The sequence below is a fragment of the Urocitellus parryii genome, unplaced genomic scaffold, assembly GCF_045843805.1.
Source record: "Urocitellus parryii isolate mUroPar1 unplaced genomic scaffold, mUroPar1.hap1 Scaffold_70, whole genome shotgun sequence".
In the NCBI taxonomy this organism is placed as follows: domain Eukaryota; kingdom Metazoa; phylum Chordata; class Mammalia; order Rodentia; family Sciuridae; genus Urocitellus; species Urocitellus parryii.
In genome coordinates, this window is record NW_027554136.1 from 2,032,280 (window position 1) to 2,047,444 (window position 15,165).

Below are 15,165 nucleotides of genomic sequence, written 5' to 3' on the forward strand. Positions count from 1 at the left end.
ATATACAAATGTATGAGTGAAGAATGTTTTTGTTTTCAGGGCAGCAATAAAATAGGTGAAATTTTTAATGTGTCCTCAGATTACTCAGAATACCAAGTAATACAAATAGTTTATTCATATTTGCATATATTTTAAATCACTGTGTGAACTGGATGTGTTTATTTTCACTTCATTTGTATTACTGGTAATTGCATCTTGAAGGAGGAAGAGTTCCTTCTGTCCAGGGTTCACAACTCCCCTCTTCAGCTTTTGATTCCTTACTCTCCTGTCTTATTGCCTCTTTTCCCAAAAGTGGCCCTTATTCTTCCCATGCTTTTTCATTTCTATGTCACTTTTCATTACAGAACTTTGAGAAGGCTCATGCCACATTTACTGATACCTTGTACCAACCCCCCCAACCCCCTACTCATTGCCTTCTACCCACTACTGATTTCTCCTTTGAAGATTATTTTTTATTTAACCCACTTGTGAAATCTAATTGAAAAGACTTTTTTTTTTAAATCAACTAAATCCAGGCAGTGCTTGCACTCATTCAGTCAACAAACTTGGCTACAAACTCTTGGCTAGATACTAGTGCTGCAGAAATGAAAGATGCCACTACTTGCCTTAAGGAGCTTGCAGAACAGTTGTGGCAATAGGTGTAAAATAATCATGAGTGAGATAAAGACTGATAAAAGTCTGTTTCTTGTTTTTGTTTTGTTTTGGATGGCAGTAAACATTTTTCAGAGAGTGTTGTTCAGTTTTCAACATGACAAATTTGTTGACTTGAAGAAAGTTATCTGTAAATGAATTTAGAGATTTGTTTTCACATTTTAAATTTCAGACGATAATGTTATTCAAATCTTTGATTTTTTAAAATAGATGTAAACTTTACACAGCTACTTTAAAAGTGATATACCCCCTATTTCTCCTCCCGCCCCAAACTTCAAGGAGAAGAAGAAAATATATTTAACTTGAATACCTAATGTCAAGCATCTCTCACAGAACCTGATGTAAACTAAGGTAGAAGGATAATGCAAAACCCTTGTGAAGACAACCTACCTTAATCTTGCTGAAAACCTGCTGTGAGCAGCTCAAAACTATTTTATGAAGGCCAGGATCAACAAATACTTATTTTTTGTTTTTCACAGTTGTAGTTGAACTGTAGGCCAGTTGACTAGGCCACAGACCTTTAGGACTATCCATGGCAGTTTTCCTGTTAGAATAAAGAGACCATAAGCAATTTCTTTGTATAATTTAGACATTTTTTTGTCATGTTTCCTGATTACAATGACCATTACTGGTTGATCCAACCCTTTCCTAAGCCCAAAGCAACTCTGCACACCGATATGCTGGAGACCGGCAGCCTGTGAGGCCATCCAGTTTGAGTTCTCTGTCCAATGAAAAGACTTTAAATTGGATGGTGCCTATGAATCCAATAAAATTCACTTTCATGGACTTTTTAATTTCCAGAGTGTAGTAGAAGCAGTGTATATAAGCTGAGATGGTGGAGACAGAATGCGAGAGGGTTGAAAGTCTAGTGGGCTCAGTCGAGAATAAGACAGCTTTTAAAGGATGACTCGCTGCCCTGGCCCAGGCACTTCTGTATGTTGCCCAGGTACCCTTCTCTTATGAATGGCACTGAACTTTCTAGTTCTTGACACAGCCCGATAGGTCCAGGGTTTCCTGTCTTCCTACATACAAACGATAAATGCCTGTCATATAATGAGGCACGGCTGCTCCTTACTGCCTGTAAGAATCTGCACTATATTTAGGCACCAATATTTCTAAAAGGAGTGAATGATTCCCTGCCATTCCACACATCAGTGAACAGCAGGTCAGTTTGCCAGGCCATTAACAATTAGCCTTATGTTAGTTCACCATTTTTTAGTAGCTAATGGCCGAGTTTGCCAAGATAATATAGTGTTAAATAGTATTGGCTGAGATCCTAGGCTTTTTAAATATGTAAACCAGTACTTTAAAAAATATTACAAAGAAAACCAACCAGGTAAGCTTGAGAAGGAATTTTATTATCCACATTAGTTTAGAATAGTTCTAATATAAATTAAAGTGCCTACTGTTTTATATTAATGTGTTTTACACATATAAATAAAATCTGGGCTAGCAAATATGTGATTTTTATCCATATGCTTTGTTTGAAGATTATTTTTGTAAAACGTTTTCTTTGCTGAGATTAAAATTTCATGTTACCATGTGAATCAATCAGTAGTTCATTTATAAAATGTAAATTAATTTTTAAGAGTGCTAACATAGTTTAGCTGTTATTTTTTTATTTGCTCTACAACCCACACAGGCAATTAAGTAATAAGTATGAAAAAAAAGTCCTTGTCTGAATCATCTATTAAAATCTAGTTTCCACTCAATAGTAATATCATTTTATTTCTTGTTCTCATAATAGTGAGCCTTGATCATACCCCTATCTATGTCCTCTCTTCTCTGCAGTACTTCAGTCCCTGCCTCTCAATATGTGCTCCCTTGTACCCTCTTGAGTGGAAAAGGCCTCTTTCAAATAGCTCAGATAAGACTGATGTTTGCCCTCAGCAGTACCCACCCCACTCAATCCATATGTTGAAATCTTAACCCCAGATGTGATGGTGTTGGGAAAGAGGGCCTTTGGAAGGTAATTAGGTCATGAAGGTCAAGCTCTTGTGAATGGGATTAATGCCATCATAAAAGGGACCCCAGAGAGCTCTCTTATCCTCTTTGGCCATGCAAAGATACTATGAGAAGACAGCTATCTGTGAAGTAGGAAGCAAAGCCCTCAACAGACACCAAATCTGCTAGCATCTTGATCATGGGCTTCCCAGCCTCCAGAACTGTGAGGAATAACATTTTTGTTAAGTCATGCAGTCCATGGCTGCCTGAATGGACACTAGTGGGAAGGGAGACAGTTCTTCCAAGGAGCCTTCGTTTGCTTGAGGTGTGGAGCTGCCTTTCAAGGTGGTTGAGAGGATTACAGAATGTGTGCATGCACTGGCCAGGACAGTGCCTGGTGTCAGTACGTGGTGTATCTGGGGAGGTGGTTGGAGGCCAGAGTTAACTAGGGAAACACGTTCTATACATATCATAGGATTTCTTGGGCAACATCCAAATTCCCATTCTACAGTTTTACCACCCTTATTACCAAGTCTTTGACTTCACCATGTTTGAACCCAGTCTGGGTGCTAAGCTTTCTATTTACATGGTAAGAAAAATGTATATTAATAAATTACAGAGATAATGTTCTTTGTTGAAATGTCTTTATTTTGGTACAAAAAGGAAAAGTCGGGTTAAATGTACACTTATACAATTGGTGGCCAGAATCTTATAGTTATTTAGCTAATAATTCATAAAGGAAGACTTCTGGAGTAAGTGAATTAGTTAGTAACTAATTCAGCCATTGTTCTTCATAGGTAAACTTTAGTAATAGTTGCCTTCTGCTCATTGAAAATATATTTGCTATGCTGAAAGTTGTCAAAGCAGCAAAGCAATGATGTTTAACACATTAGGAGTTTAATAATGGAAAACTGACCTTAAGTTCTACATAAAGAGACCTTTGGTAAGGAGTATTCTACACAAAATATTTTAGACCCAGTTTCTACCTTGAAAAAATTCATCCCAAACCAGTTTCCCATTGGCATTTCCTGATACCATCCATGTGATTTGTATGAACATGTACAAGTTATTTGACCACAGAATTCTGTAATGTCTTATAGGACAGTAGTGAGGGTTCAGTGAACAGTGTGCATCAAGTTTCCCTGGCACAGAATAACTTTCCAGTCAATGTTATTTTCCTTAGCAAGTTCCTGTACATCATGAGAATTGATGTTAAATGTATGAAGAAGCCTCAGGGAGATACACAGCAGAGGAAACAACTGAAAACAAACTTTAAACTCACAAGATGCTTATATGTGAATTATGATAGTGCCTGACATAAATGATGATATTTATAAATTAGTCATCACTTTTTCTTCTTATCTTGAGCTTTATAAAAATCCTGTCTACAAGTTATACACATCAGGACTTGATCATCTTCATGATTGAAAAATACTTTGTATTTTATTGGAAATAAATAGTAGATTTTTATGTATATGATTCAGTGTTTTGAGTTGCTATTGCATTGTTACTGCCCTTGCAACTTAAAAGACTTTTCCTAAATGCCCCTGGCCTTTTCCCCTGATTCTCTTAATGTCTTTGGAGATAAAAGTGAGTTACTGTGCTGGTAGGTGCAGCCACTGGTCAAATTTCACAAGTGTGGAACTGGTCTAATTAAAAAAAAAACTCCACATGCAGGTACGTCTCTCTGCTTTCTTCACCCAGGGCTTGTGAAGTGTGCCTGTTCCAGAGAATCCTCTTTCCCTTGTACAGAAGGACCCAAACCCTCTATTCATCAGGCAGGGATTGTTATATGGTGGTCTTAAGTCACCTATCAACTCTGTATCAGTAGTAAAGGTGACAATGGTCTCCATCTGCTAAACCCATGTGTACATGTTTTGATTGTGAGGAATAGAAAGCTGCTCCTTTTCTTCTTGAACCCCAGCACGTCTCAAGAACATCAAGGTTAAAAAAAAATTTGAGGGGCTGAGGTTGTGGCTCAGCGGTAGAGCCCTTGCCTAGAATGTGTGAGGCCCTGGGTTTGATCCTCAGCACCATATAAAAATAAATAAAATTAAAGTATAAAAAACATTGAGAAAATGATTTGGGTTCACTTAGTAAACCAGCATCTTTGGACAAAGTCCTGTACACTTTGCAATATAGCACATGATCTTTCTCATTTCCTTTTCGCATGTTATTTATTTTAAAACTGTTATATGTTGGGCCACCACTTATCTGCTCTGTGATATGGGGAAAGTTGTTTAGCCCCTCAGAACCTAATCTGTTAATACTGTTCATCTCACTGGGTTATTGTGAGAATTAATAAAAAATATATGAAGTGCCTATTTCAGTGTCTGAATTATTTCCGTTTATCGCCCAAATATATTAAATCCAGTAACTCCACAGCATTTTTTTATTTCCTATTTTTAACATTTTCTTGAATTTGGCATAATTTGATAGTAATAAAATACATGATTTATTTCATTAATTTTTATAATACAAAATAAATATTCTACATATTCTAAATATTCTTAAATTTTGAATAACTCACACTCATGAATTAACACGTGGAAGAGCAGTGTGGGAATGGAGGGCTTCATCATTGTTGGAGGTAGAATTCTGCATTGACTCCCAGTGGCCTAAGCCCTTGCACATGGCCTGTACATCCCAGTGGCCTCCCCATTGAGTCACTTGCCCTAATCAGTTGACTTTGAGGTACTAAGAAGGGAGATTATCCTGGGTGGAACTAATTGAATCTGGACAAGAACACAGGGACTTCAGTCCTACAACCAGAATGTCACATGCATGGAATCTTCCCTGCACAGTGTGTCAGTTGATTGTCAGATCTAGGGCAGGAGCTTGAGTGTGAGCGGATGTGAAATGAAGGTGTACCCAGCATCTGTTCAGCTGGTAATGCACAACAAGGCAGACATTTAGGGGAGTGGCACACACAGCCAAGTAGGAACAGTATGTAACCTTTTGAGTCTAATTTCTTCCAGTGATCATAGTGGGTTTTTTGTTGTTGTTGGTACCAGGGATTGGACCCAGGGGTGCTTAACCATTGAACCACATCCCCAGACCTTTTTGTGGGGTGAATCAATGCTGCAGGTTGAGCTTTATGAACCAGGGCACACACAGCATTATGATTATTTTGAGACAGGGTCTTGCTGAGTTGCTTGGGGTCTCTTTGAATTTATCATCTTCCTGCCTCAGCCTCCCATCCCAAGTTGCTAGGATTATAGGCGTGCACCATGGCGCCCAACTGATCATAGTGCTTTTGAGGTTCATCCACATTGTTATTTGTGTCAGTAGTTTGTTTTTATTGCTAAGTAGTATTACATTGAAGGGATATTCTTGTATTACTGTATGGACATTTTTGTGTTTATCCATACAGTAGTGGACATTTGGGCATTACCAGTTTAGCTGTTCTGGATAAATTTTTTTTTTGTAAAACATTCACTTAACATCTTTGTGTAGAAATAGATTTTCCTTTCTCTTGGGTAAATATACAGGAGTGGAATTGTTTTCCAAAATGGTTCTATCATACTCTGTCTTTAAATAGTACTGTAATACTCTATGGCTACAAAATAAGAGAATCTCATAATAGCTTCCCAGTCTGTCAGTGTAGGAATTGCCTACATAATACATGGAAGGTATGGATGGAGCAGGTACATATTGATGTGGTTAGAGAGTTTTGCCTCAACTACCCCATCCCACCTCATTCCAGTCTCAGCTCTCCTACCTCTTGAAAGTAGGCTGTGAATTCTTCTGCTGGGCCCTTTTCTTATACAGTGATGGAGCTATTCCAGGGAAGCTCTGCTATCACTCCATACTTATGGATATTTGGATGATAATACCCGTTACCCCAGATGCCAGCTCGATTGGGGCTTATTAGCCCCACATTGACTAGCACACTGCATTATTCTCCAAGGTTCACTTCATGCTGCTAATGTGCCCTGGTTTTACTGTATTGTTTTAATGTATCTTTATCTTTGTTACCACTGTCTTTGTTTTTCTGGACACTTTCTTCTCCACCTCCCTGAACACTGAGAATCATAAATTGAATATCACCCTTACGTGCCAGAATTGGTTAGACCAAGATTTGGCAAAACATAAAGCAAAACAACAAAACCCCTGAACTGAGAAAGAGTCACTTTTCTAGGAATGATTTCTATTGCAGAACTGGAAAGCCTCCAAAGACCATACTTCCAGATATCTGAGCTTTGGGTTGGGGGGACTTCAGAGAAAGTCTAATGAAAAGAGAATTTAGCAAATATAATTGTAAAGCCGACACCGAGAGGGAAACCTGAGGACTCTGAATCCTTCATCAACCAGTTCCGGGGTGAGAAGAAATGTACCTTCCTACACTGCTTTCCTATACCTAATAAATTTTAAATGCAAAACTTCCCTCTGCTTGTCTGTCCCTCACAGTGTGCCTTTTTGCTTGGGGAATAAATGTGTCTCATTTCCTCAATATAGACCATTCATTTCCTTTATAAGCTGTATCGTTGGCATTGGTTTTTGTCATCGCACACTGAAAGCTCCTACATTTTAAGTAATGTATTTTAAAATCTTATTTACTATGCTTTATGACATCTTCTGGCAGACAGAGCACCAAGAGGCAAGATGAACATTCAAGTCTAGACCGAAATGTGTCCTTGAGTCAAAATCACTTCTTGACCATTTTCCACTTTTCAGTTGGGGGTAACAACTGCTCTATTTACCTGCACAGCATTGTAAGGGCATTAAGGAGATAATAGATATATTGAGCATGTTTTCACAGAAGCGCCATGAAACTGCAAGCCTTCATTCTTACTGGTGCTCTCTGGCAGCTGGAAGCTGCCCATTTCCAGAAATTTCATTGCTCCTCCTGTGACCCAAGAGAGGCGGAAGTCTTGCTCATGAAAATACCAAACCTATGGCTTGTTCTGTGACTTCAAATAAAATAAGAATTGATATCTTATTTAGATGGGCTCCAGATTGTGTAGACAGAGCAATAAATAGTTTATTCATCCTGAATCCTTCCTCTGGGAATTTTCTTTTGAACTGCACCCTAACATCTCATTTCAAAGTGGGCAAGGAAAACATCAGCTCCTGAATGACGCTTCATTTTTAATGCACCGCTTAAAAACACCGCACCTGGTGCAAAAGAAACACATCTGTTCGTGCAACTATCCAAGCTGGGTCATATTCAGCACATTCAGAAACAGCTTCACACACGTAGGATCCACATGATCCTGCCTGGTGGTGCCAGGGTTTGAGAACCACAGCCGCCAATGCCCTTTATACATTTGACTTTTGATGCTGAAAATCCTATATGAAAGTAAAGAAACAGTAGATTTTTATATCCCTATTTCCAAATCAGCTATTGCTGTTTAAGACTGATAAACCTCACTTGTAAAGCCAGGTCAAGCAGATAGAACACAGTCAAGGCAGCAGCAAACGTATAGATATTCTTTTCTGCCAGCCACATCACACAGGAGATGTGCTAAAGTCCTTCTGATGGTTCAGTTCAATTTTAAAGGCTCTGTTTTCTCAGCCCCGTTAGAAGATAGAGATGAGAAAATGCCATTTGATCCAGAAACTAGGGCTATGGTTACATTTTTGATCAAGAATAGAGAGTGAGGAGGTTCTCTGGGGTGGGGTTCAAGAAGACATAGAAGTCTTTCTAAGAACTGAAAGTTCTGTAGCTGTCCACAGTAACACCTCAGGTGAGGCAGGACATCAGGCCTTCTCCTGCCTGTGGCTACTGATGATGGCATTCTGCAGGCCGCCACTAGATTTTTCCTTCTCACCAGGATTCCCAGAACAGCGTTTACAGGGCCTCCATCAATGTCTTTAATTACACACCATCGTTCGTCCCATTGATCTTTGCATTGTCCCCAAAATATAGTCTACAGGGAGATTTAAATTTCTCACTACCTCTTGTCATAGAGTTCCCCTGTAGTTTTTAATTTGCTCATTTATTCAGTAGATATTCATTGAGGGCAATGTTCCATGTTTATCCATAGGGGTGGGACAGATGATGATTATGTGGAGTTGAAACTGAAAAGCTAAGTGCATGCAGGAGTCGGGCTCCCATACACACCCTGGGGCTCTGCATTGCACTGGGCTGTCCACTTCCCTTCTTAGTGCCAGGCCTGATGTGGGTGTGAAAGACTCGCTCACAGCACAGCCTGCTTTTAGTCTGTCTCTGATATGCTCAATTCTGCATACTGTGATTTCAGAGACTTCAGGTTGAAGGTATGTACCACAGTGGAATTTCCTGGTTAAAAATTATGGAAATATGACATGAACAGTCATAAGATTGGGAAGGGACATGGGGCTCATGTAGTTGAAAGAGCTGGGTGCATTCATAATTGTTTTAGTCAGGTTTTTTGCTGCTGTGGCTGAAAGATCTGACAAGAACCATTTTAGAGGAGGAAAAGTCTATTTACTTATCTTTAAAATTTATTTATTTATTCTAATGAGTTATATATGACAACAGAATGCATTTCAATTCATAGTACGCGGAGCACAATTTTTCATGTCTCTGGTTGTACAAAGTAGAGTCACAACATTTGTGTCTTCATACATGCACTTAGGGTAATGATGTCCCTCTCATTCCACTGTCTTTCCTACCCCAATGCCCCCTCCCTTCCCTTCCCTCCCCTTTGACATATCCAAAGTTCCTCCATTCCTCAAATTCTCTCTCCTCCCCCCCCACCCCGCATCCCAATTTTGGATAAGCATTCACATATCAGATAAAACATTCTGACTTTGGTTTTGTGGATAGGCTTACTTCACTTAGCATAATATTCTCCAACTCCATCCACTCACCTGCAAATGCCATGATTTTATTTCCTTTTAATGCTGAATAATATCCCATTGTGTATACATACCACACTTTTTTTTATCCATTCATCTATTGAAGGGCATCTAGGTTGGATCCACAATTTAGCTATTGTGAATTGTGCTGCTATAAATATTGATGTGTCTCCATTTCTATAGTAGGCTGTTTTTAAGTCATTTGAGTATAAACCAAGGAGTGGAATAGCTGGGTCCCACTATCTCACTAATGGTGGTTCCATTCCAAGTTTTCCAAGGAATCTCCATACTGCTTTTCCTATTGGTTGCAACAATTTGCAGTCCCACCAGCAATGTTTGAGTGTGCCTTTTCCCCCACATCCTCACCAATACTTATTGTTGTTTGTATTCTTAATAGCTGCCATTCTGACTGGAGCGAGATGAAATCTTAGAGTAGTTGTGATTTGCATTTCTCTAATTGCTACAAATTTTGAACATTTTTTCATATATTTGTTGATTGATTGTATATCATCTTCTGAGAAGTGTCTGTCTAGTTCTCTGACCCATTTATTGATTGGGTTTTTTGGTTTTCTGGTGTTAAGATTTTTCAGTTATTTATACATCCTAGAGATTAGTGCTCTATCTGATGTGTGTATGATAAAAATTTGCTCCCATTATGTAGGCTCTCTGGTCACCTCACTGATTGTTTCTTTGCTGAGAAGAAACATTTTAGTTTGAATCCATCCCTTTTATTGATTCTTGATTTTATTTCTTGTGCTATAGGAGTCTTATTAAGGAAGTCAGGGCCTAATCCAACATGATGAAGATTTGGGCCAACTTTTTCTTCTATTAGACACAGGATCCCTGGTTTAATTCCTAGGTCCTTGATCCACTTTGAGTTTAGTTTTGTGCATGGTGAGAGATAGGGGCTTAGTTTCATTTTATTGCACATGGATTTCCAGTTTTCCCAGCACCATTTGTTGAAGTGGCTATCTTTTCTCCATGTTTTTGGTGCCCTTGTTTAGTATAAGATAACTGTATTTATGTGGGTTTGTCTCTGTGTTCTCTATTCTGTACCATTGGTCTACAAGTCTATTTTGATGCCAATATCATGCCATTTTTATTACTATTACTCTGTGGTATAGTTTAAAGTCTGACATAGTGATGCCACCTGCTACACTCTTCTTGCTAAGGATTTCTGGAAAAGTCTATTTTGACTCATGATTTCAGAGGTCTCAAATAACTCCATTGCTCTGGGCTTCAGATGAGACAGAAAATTATGGTGAAAGGGTGTAGTGGAGGAAACCAGCTCAGTACATGACAACAAAAAAGCAGAGAGTGACTAAGCTCAGTTCACCAGGGACAATATATAAATCCCAAATTCATGCCCCCAGTGACCCAGCTCTTCCAGCTGCATCTTGGAAATGCTTACAGTTACCACCCAGGTAACCCACTTAGGTGGATTAATTAATTGATTATGTTAAGGCTCTCATGACCCATTCATTTCACCTCCAGACTTTCTTGCTTGGTCTCACACATGAACTTTTGGGGGACACCTCATATCCAATCCATGACAATGATAGTGCCCTGAATTTGTACCTCTCTTTTTCATCCTTGCCTTCCAAGTGTGGGCTTCATGCTCAAGCAGGCTGTTTTAAGTTGTGGCAAAACGGCTTCCAGCAGCTCCAGGCAGTTTTAATGAAGAAAAGAGTGTCTATTTCAGGAATTATAGGGAGTGCTCACTGGACAGCACCAGGCTAGATGTCCATGCGTTCAATCTATTCAGTGGGATGATGGAATTGGCTGCACTCTAAATCAGACAAAATGTCACTCTCAGCTAAGATGAAGGAAAAAAAAGAGGAATGAGATATTTAGTTTCTCTGAGGAAAACCTAACTATCTTTACTAGAAAACAGGACCAAAAACACCCACATGGTTTTCTACTTTGTGACATAAACAGTGGGAGATGGCCTTTCTGCATAATTAGGGCCTCCTGGTGATTTTGCCCTCAAAAACATCACTGGGGTCCAGAATTTGATCATTAGAATTTCTGATCTAAAAATCTCATTTATTATTGCTGCAGGAGGCATTTGGTCTTTGTGATAAAAGCTTGTGCCAACCAAACCCGTAGGGACTGATACATAAACGGGAGCTTTGCTAATCCCAGTAAGAAATAGAACTTCCTAGTTGACAAGAAAATCTGAACTACATTGGCCAGATCCTTGTATAAAGTCATGTGGGACATAAATTAAAATCTTTAGCTGAGTGTGACCTGAGACCCAGTGTAATTAGTTACACAATGGTTCTCTGTAGTGCCTACCTGCTGAAGTTTGGCATATGAGTTCCTTTACTATGGTAGATCTGCCCAGAATGTGCCGTTCAGGTAAGCTCATCTGCAGTCTTCATCACACTCCAAGGAGGTTCTGGGTAACTTTTGCTAGATCTGGCCTTTTGGACTTTTTAGTCTCCATCACTGTATTTTCACAAGGACCACTTCCTTATATTGACATCTCATGTAATTTAATAATCTCCCTTTGCTTTGTGATAAGGTATTAGTCCATCATAATTACTGTATCTTGATTTAATTAGGAAAAGTGTCAGAAATTTCAGTCTATGTGTTGATTGCAAGAAGTGTTTAAAAAGCTACTTGCTAGAATTTTCCTATAGTTTCCAACTTGCAGAACATTTTGTATCTCCTTAGAGCCAGCGTGACAGGCAGAAAACACTTTCTGTTGGTGTGAACTATGGCCAAGACTGTCTTGCCTTCTTGGAATTTTGAACATCATGTTACTAAAATTCAATTGAAAATTTTCTCCTTTTATGTTAAAACTAGTGCAAAATAAATTTAGAAAGCATCAGATGTGGCCTTATTTTATAAAGATTAGAACTTATATAAGTTTGCAAATACTGATAGTAACTTTCCTTTACCCTTGATTCAAATTCACCAATTGTTCATGGTTTGTGCCACAGAAAACTCCATCCACCACACTCTCTCTACAGGGTAAGTTGGAGACAGTGTGTCCTTTCCCTAGATCCTCCAGTGCATAGTTCCTAATAACAAAGACATTTACAGAGTCTTGGGGCAAGCAAAGATTAAAATCAGGAAATTGACTATTAATATCATGTTATTAGGCAATCAACAGTCTATTTAGTTTAATTGCCTTAATAATGCTATCTTTAAGCTTTTCTCTGTTTCAGGATATTTCCAGCATCACACCTTAGTTCTAATTGTTGGTTCAATTTAGACTTTATGCTCAATGTCTTTCTTTGTTATTTCTGACTTGGCCTTTTTGAAAAGTACAAACTAGTTACTTTATAGATTGTTCCTCAGTTTGACTTTTTCCCATTTTTCTGCATAAATAGATTCAAGTTATGTATTAATTGTGCATTTTCTCCTGTTTTTTATTGCATGATTTTGGAATGCCCATGAAGTTGTCTGTGGGCTAAGGTTAGGCATCAGTGTTTGCACTGATATGTGATATTTTGCTTCTATCACTTACATTTCTTACAAAGTTCTGGTCATGTGCTTCTCCTTATTATGCAACAGTAGGTCATATTTGTAACGACTGTGTTACAAAGTTGTATAACAGTCACATGGAACCTGGGAAGGAATTTGACCACCACCTGTGAGCTGTATAATCTTTGGAAAGTAGTTTAAGATTTCTGAATTTCAGTTTCCTCTGTAAAAGAAGGGAAATGATATTATCCTTAAGTTTCAGTAAGACAATATACTTTTTCTCTGGAACTAGCATAATATATATAAGAACTAGCATAATATCTATTCCCCTTTTTCATTCCTTTAGCTTTTTTTTTAAATAGGAAGCATTTATCAGGCTCTGTTTACACAGTAGCCATAGGGGCAGGGAGAGGGCAGTATTTTCTTAAATGGAAAGAGAGCAAATATTCACCAGCAAAGAGGAGTCATGTGGGTACCAGGGAGAAAAGGACTCTAGGGACAAGGAGCAAGGACAGAGGGCCGGGTGTGGCAGCATTCTTGACACAGAGAGAAAGATACAGAGACATCATCTGGAGCATTGATTGGGTCGGATGAGAAGGGGAGAGCACAGAGCAGGAGATGGGGACCAGCATCTGAGTTGGAGTTTATTCTAAGGAAAATGAAGGCATCGTAGGGTTGGAGACAAAGGAATGATTTGCTATTAATTATATTTTAAGTGAATCCCTGCTGTGGGTTAAGTTGTGTCCCCCTAAAACAATTGTTCAAATCCTAATTCTGTGGGGCTGGGGATATAGCTCAGTTGGTAGAGTACTTGCCTCACATGCACAAGGCCCTGTGTTCAATCCCTAGCACCACCAAAAACAAACAAACAAATCCTACTTCTGTGGATGTGGCTTTGTTTGGAAATAGTTTTAAAGATATAATCAACTCAAGATGAGGTCATACTAAAATAGGGTGGACCCTAGTTCAACAAGGAGAGGGGGATTTGGACACATTGCCCAAAACCACGTGAGGAAGGATACAGGGATTAGAGTGACCTGTCTTCAGGCCAAGGAGCACCATGGATGGCCAACCACCAGCAGAAGCAGGAAGAGGCAAGAAAGGGCTTTTCTGTGGAGCCTTCAGAGGGACTGTGTCCTTGCCTACACTTTGTTTCAGGCTTGCGGACTCTGGAACTGTTTGAGAATGTATTTCTGAGAAGCACCCTTTCTGTAGTAGTTTGTTAAGGCAGCCCTAGTGGACCATTGCAGTCACTTCAGGTGGCATGTGACAACTGTGGATGATACGTGTGAGAGCAGGAGGCTATTATAGATATGAGACAAGAGACAGTGGTGACAAGGATTAGAGACAGATATGTACAATGTGGTCATGTTTTGCAAGTAGAAGCAACTCTCTCTGATATTGGATTGGGCGGCCCCAATCAGAGATGTATTCCAGAGTGAAAGGGATTATATTAATAAATACACTGGACAACAGATGTTAGCTGAGGTTTCCTTCCATGCACCAATAAGATAAATGTAAAGATGAAGGATAGGCGGAGCCAGTGATGTACCCAAGATTTTGGCCTGAACTGTTGGATTTATAGAGTTAACAGTTACAAGATGAGGAAGTCCACAGAAGGTTTGGATGGGGGAAAAATTATATTGAGTGAAAAAAATCATAAACTCAGTGTGGAGTCTGTAAAGTTTGAGGTCTCTATTAGACATGCAGGTAGAGATCTCAGTAGGCAGTTAAGTAAAGGAGCCAGTGTTAAAATGGAACAGTTGGGTGTAGACACATATATCCGGGTTGTCACTTAATGATATTTAACAGGACAAGATTGTATGAGATCTAGAAACCTGGAGAATGAAAGACAGAGAAGGCATTGAGTCCTTCCATGTCAGTGCAGTGTCTGCCAGATTGCCAAGTATTGGGAGATACCCATACTTACATTTGTTGATTGTTTGAAAATTATATTATTTGTACTGATTAAATCGTACCTTAGAAGTAGGGAGACATTCTTTCTATCTGCCATGTTCATGTTAGGGAACTGAGAATTGGTTCTAGTTTTCTGTTAATTGTGAGTGCCAAAGCCCCTCAGTCCTGTAGCTTTTGCTTCCACAGTTCTTGAGTGAGACCTAGAGTTCTGACTTCATGAAAAGCAAGGCAAGAAATTCTGAGGCAAGCATCCAGGGGCCACATTTCTGGAGATACTTCTTTGACAAGTCTCTCTAGATAAGCTCCCCCGTAGAGCATTCCCATCAGCATGCTTCACATATTCAAGGTTTCAGACCCTGCTGCTACCATAGCAGATGTAGACATGTTCTGAACAACCACAAGATGGCAAATATGGAGGAAATGTGGCCAGTA